This window comes from Lycium barbarum, chromosome 11, assembly GCF_019175385.1.
Source record: "Lycium barbarum isolate Lr01 chromosome 11, ASM1917538v2, whole genome shotgun sequence".
Lineage (NCBI taxonomy): Eukaryota > Viridiplantae > Streptophyta > Magnoliopsida > Solanales > Solanaceae > Lycium > Lycium barbarum.
In genome coordinates, this window is record NC_083347.1 from 86,172,785 (window position 1) to 86,178,508 (window position 5,724).

Genomic DNA, 5,724 nt, shown 5'->3' on the forward strand with positions numbered 1-5,724 from the left:
CTCATCTTGGAATGATTACAATGGACAAAGGGTGGTGTGTGAATCATTCACCACACATGAGATTGTTTTATAAACAATTGAAAAGAAAGAAGAAGAAAGGAAACAAAGGGGGACAAATTCGGCAATATAGCCAAAAGTAGAAGAGAAAAGAAAGAAAATTTTAGGTGTAAAGTTAAAGGAGTGACTCATGCCATAAGTGGAGCATGTTCCAACTTGTAGGCATAAAATTTGAACCAAATAATGACCAAGAAATCAGCCATCACAATTCATTTCAACTACACAACACAAAGAAAGAAAACCTAAGCCTAGAGAGAGAGAGCATTCGGCCAAGCTTGGCTGATTTTTGAGCTCTTTGAATCTTGATTCAAAATTTATTTTCCAAGGTGTTTCAACCCTTTAGAAGGTCCCTAGAATGTGAAGATAGTCTTTGGAGCAACAAGAATCATTTTCATCTCAAGTCACCAACTCTAGCCAAGTAGAGAAGTCAAGTTGTCAAGGTAAGATCTAACTTTCTTTTTCATGTATTAAGGGTGATGTAGATGTGTGAATATAAGTTGTATGCATGAAATAAGGTGTGTTGATGTTGGAACATGATAATAACCATGAGGTTATAGGTGTTGATTTTGAAGTATGGTTGTAACTTGATGGACATGAATTGCATGCATAAAATCATGAACATTGGTGTTGGAATGTTGTTGTGGCCGTGGGGACTGTTTTGGTGGTATTGATGGACTGATTTTTCTTTGGTACTTATGGTTGTTACTATCATAGATCTCATGGTAAAAATAATGAAAAGAATTGGGAGGTTAAAGGTGAAGTTGTGTTAGTATGAAAATAAAATGAATCTATGATTTTATGTGAGTGATGTTGAAGCATGTGGAAACCAAGTGTGGACTGTTTTGTGAGGAAGTTAGTGAACTGTTTTTACTTGATATTTTGATTGTTATTATAATGATATTTATGATGAAAATGAAGGTGTTTAATGGTTGGAGTTGGAACTAAAGTCGTTTGTGAGTTGTTGTAAGGATTATAGAAAAGACGATATAGCTTAGTTGCGTATGAATTGATGTTGTACTTGTCGTGTGGATAGCTGGTCATAACCTACTGAAATTATATGAAAATAAGACATGAAATAATGTGTAAGAATCATATGTGGTTTGCTTAGTATGTTTGTAAACGTTTGCAAGAATTCCGAGCATTGTTTAGGGACTGTTTTGGACATATTGTTGGACTGTTTTGGACGTGTTGTGGTAATGGACTGTTTTGGACTTCTTGTTTTCATTAAGTTGGAAAAACTAATTATAGTTAAGAGTATACATCATGTTTTCATGGTAGTTGGGCTGTTATAGAATCGCTTCGACGAAATATTATGACTATAGACTAACAAGAATAAATTGGGTATGTCATAATCGCATGTAAACTATTATCGAGTGTTGTAAGGTACGGGCTGTTTTGACAAGTTGTTGTTATTCTTATTGAGCTAGGAAGAATAATGATAATTAATATTATGCATTGTGTTGTATGTTGGATGGGCTGTTATAAAGTTGTTACATGAAAATGTTAAGGCTACGGGCTATTAGGAGTAACTTGAAAATGTAGTAGCCGTATGTGAATCGTTATTTCATGTTGTGAATATGGGCTGTTTTGAATGTTGTGTGTGCTGTCCGGATTGGTATTGAACACATGATTATTGATGTTGGATTGGTTGTATGTAGTTGGTTTGGCTACAACAGAAAACGTCGTCTAAACATCTAGAAAGGAGTTACTAACGCTAGAATACGTTTTGAATCTCCCCGTAGCTTAACCGTAGTTGTTTGCATCTTAATATAGGTTGAAGTATTATTGGGCAGCGTATACATATTGTGTGACAAATAAACGCCAAAGGTATGTAAAGCTGTCCCTTCCTTATTTTGGCATGTCTTAGATATAAGTGACATATGATATGAGCTTTGGGGGTAATTCTATTCATAAGTTTCGAGTGTGATTCAAGATTCTTATTCACTTCTTGACGTTAGAATTCTTAAGGTAATTGAGCTATTGCCTCTCAAGTCTTTTGTACGTTGGATAATGGTCGATATATATCATATTCTATTTGTAGGAACTCTATGATGACTCATGTCTTGACTTCACTACATATTCATGCTGTATATCATATATATTGTTATTGTTCCACCTAATCAGCTGGATTATGATATTATTAAGCCGGAAGCGGCTGCCCGAAGGGGCCATCATTATTATTAAGCCGGAAGCGGCTGCCCGAAGGGGCCATCATTATTATTAAGCCGGAAGCGGCTACGAGTAGGATATTCTATATTTATATTGTGCATGCTAGAACTTGTGTAAGGGACCATATGGCATGGTTCGAAATGCTGTTCCAGGTTACTTCCGGGTTGTTTTCTAAACATGTTTACTTTTACGCTTTTCCTTGTTTATGATTCAGTATTTCACGCTTTACATGCTCGGTACATATTCCGTACTGACCCCTTTCTTCGGGGGGCTGCGTTTCATGCCCACAGGTGCAGATACTCGCTTGGGTGATCCGACAGCTTAGGATTTCCTTCTGCTATTTTGGAGAGTTCCGCTGTTCGGGAGCCCAGATTTGGTATAGATCCTTTCTGATCTAAATATATGCATATGTTGACTAAGGGTACGACGGGGCCCTGTCCCGTCATATTTCACTGTTGAAACTCTTAGAGGTCTGTAGACATGTGTGTGGGTCGTATGCAGACGTGATCAGTTGTGTGTGTGTTATCAGTATGCTTATTCTATCATGGTAGCAGCCTCGTCGGCTCGCAGACATTATCATGTTGTAGTAGTAGCCCTGTCGGCTTGCATTTATATGTATGTTTATGTGACAATTCCGAGACCATGGTTTGGTCGTTAAAAAAATCCATATTGAGTTTGTTGTGAAATGAACATATAGCTAAAGGGTGTGTATACGAGTGCCCAGTTCGGGTACTTAGTCGCGACCTACGGGGTTGGGTCGTGACACATCACTAGCGAAATTACTAACTAACACGACGGGCGACAAGCTCAGATTGGAACCCATCTAACCTCTCCTTTGTCTTAACTTCAACATAATAGCATACTCAATGTTATGGTTCCCTTTTATGCGAGGCATAAATGCTACTTCGAATTTGTGAACTCTATTTGGATTTTCGTATTTTTTAGAGTCGCCACCTAATTTATAAGGGAAATTAGGAAAACCAAGTAGAAAAGGGTTTATCAAACAAGTGAAAAATCCTTTTAAACCAGAGTTCGAGGTAAGGGTTTTGGTATTCCCCTAGGGAAGGTTTAAGCACCCTAGCATTAAGGATCCATAGAATACGGGTGACCTATGAACTTCAATGTGTGATTATTGTATTTATTTGCTTAAGATGGTTTACTTTATTGTATAAACTTGTCATGGCATATCATAAAATACTTTGGTAACAATTTATTTATTTGAAGACAAAAGAGTTGGATTTTTATTAAAAATATGTATAAAGTCTTAAAGTCATTCCATTTCCGAACCAAGACACACCCAAGATTTCTCTCAAAGTAGAGTCCAACTTAAGTTCGTTCAAATGTTTATGCTTTTAATTCTTCATAATTTTATAGAAAAAGCTTAAGTGTATTTCCATCATAAATATGTCATTGATTTACACAAGTATGAAAAGGTTTTGCATTTTCATTTATCTTTGTCCAATTTTAGGTCAACCATATCCTCCTTTTAAACCTTTCCCCAATATAAAGTTTAAGTGTAGCTCCTCTTGTTTAAATTCCTTAAGGTTTGGGCTTGGACCCAAAAAAGTTTAAAAGACCTTAGGTTTTTTTTTGGAGTTTTTTTAGGAAATCATTTTTTTCACACTTTTCATTTTTTTTGGAAAATCAGTTCTATTTGTTAGCCCAAAGCAGTCCAATTTTTTAAACTAAAAGCCCAAAAAAGAAGTTTTCTTTCTTCATACTTGAAAACAATATATATCCCGTATATCATATCAGTTTCTGTTTAAAAGAGTTTGCCAAAATCCAATTACCAACTTCATGCATTTATCCAAGTTAACCGTGTTTAATTAAAGAAAATCATTTGAGAAACCATTCTAACTTTCTACACGAATTTTTTAGATTCTAGCCATCGGGGTTTCAATAATGACATATATTTGTTTACATATACAATACATATACAAATACATTTTTTTTTGTAAAATAAAGGAGAAGAGTTTAGGCTAGTGGGCCTACCGAAGCCTACTAGTTGCCATTTTTACCCATGGTTGGGCCTTCAATCTTCTATTTCGTTTGTGCTTTGGACTCGATGAAGAAGCAAATGATGTTGGGCCTTTGGCCCAACACTGGTTTCATGCGAGAAATGCCCAAGTGGCCCGTATGGATTCCATGTAAACAAAGGAGGGAAAAGGAAGAAACCAGTTAGAAAGCACCTAGACTTAGTAAATTGATTAACCAGAATTCAAGGAAGAAAACACAATTATATTATAGACATATATACATGTATGTATATCAAATACGTTTAATACACTTAGCAAAAACGAGCATGTAGAAGTTGAAGGCCCAAAATAGACAAGAATTTATGGAAAATGAGCCCAAATGAGATAACATTAAAAAAGTACAAAGACCAGTTCAGTAATAATAGGAAATGAGTGAAGAAGGCAGGCCCAGTTCAGTAAGAAGGAACAATGAGTGAACGGAGCAGGCCCAAAATATTATCACAACACCCTATTTAAGTTAAATCATGATGATATCCTATCAATAAACGAAATATATTATCTCATATACACTGAAGCATATGCAAACTGTATATACCTCGTATATCTTTTGTATATCATACAATAGTAACACAACATAACAAAGGGAAAGGTAAAGCAAAAGAATACCACTCCAAGTCTATATCAAGTATAATAATTATGCAAATTACATGATGTAATTAACAACTTGCATGCTTCATTTTTTTTATACCATAACTTATCTTTTAAAAGGGAAACTGGATCTCAACTCAAACAATAATGCATTCTCAACATACTCTATTGCACAACTGATATTACAGAGGCATAAGGAATTTCTAACCACATATTTTAAGTCAACCAACACACATACTCAAGCAGAGAAATACATTCAAACAGATAGAGTATTCGAGCACTCTGTCAACCTAGATATATACATTCATATAAAAGTAATGATCCACAAAACCCTCAAACAAACTAACAAACAGGAAGCATGACCTAGATATCTAACTTTGAAGAATATGCAAATGGGGTTATGGTAAGCGGATAGTCAAGCTATACAGTGATTACTATTCAGTAAGAAATGGACTCATCAATCTCTTAATAAACATATGTTTGGACTGAAAACTCAGAGATTTGAACAGGATTCACAAACATATAGGGAGAAAACTTAGTAAGAATGTCACGACCCAACCGGAGGGCCATGACGGTCACCCGGTGCTAACCCACCCGAGCACCTCTTGACGTACTCTCATATTCACATCTAGGTGAGCCACATGGCTTACTCATAATTTACATACATCAATAGTGCTAATCTCGTTGGGCAACAACGCATTTATATCATCATCAATAACAATGCTCATGTCCATATACACAAGCCGACGAGGCTATCAAATGATACACAAAATATGAGCCGACAAGGCTATAAGACATCTAACCATACACAACTGTCTACGAGCCTCTAAGAAGAGTATGTAACATCATATAGGCGGGATAGGACCCCGTCGTA

The 5,724-nt window shown here is 35.9% G+C and overlaps 1 long non-coding RNA gene across 1 annotated transcript; it reads left to right on the top strand.

Annotated features, from left to right (window-relative positions):
- The first annotated feature begins 276 nt into the window (after positions 1–276).
- LOC132616507 (uncharacterized) lies at positions 277–2,885 on the top strand. The gene is made up of 3 exons (XR_009573226.1): positions 277–497; positions 1,831–1,884; positions 2,517–2,885. It is a non-coding gene; the product is annotated as an uncharacterized LOC132616507 (long non-coding RNA).
- The last annotated feature ends 2,839 nt before the right edge of the window (positions 2,886–5,724 follow it).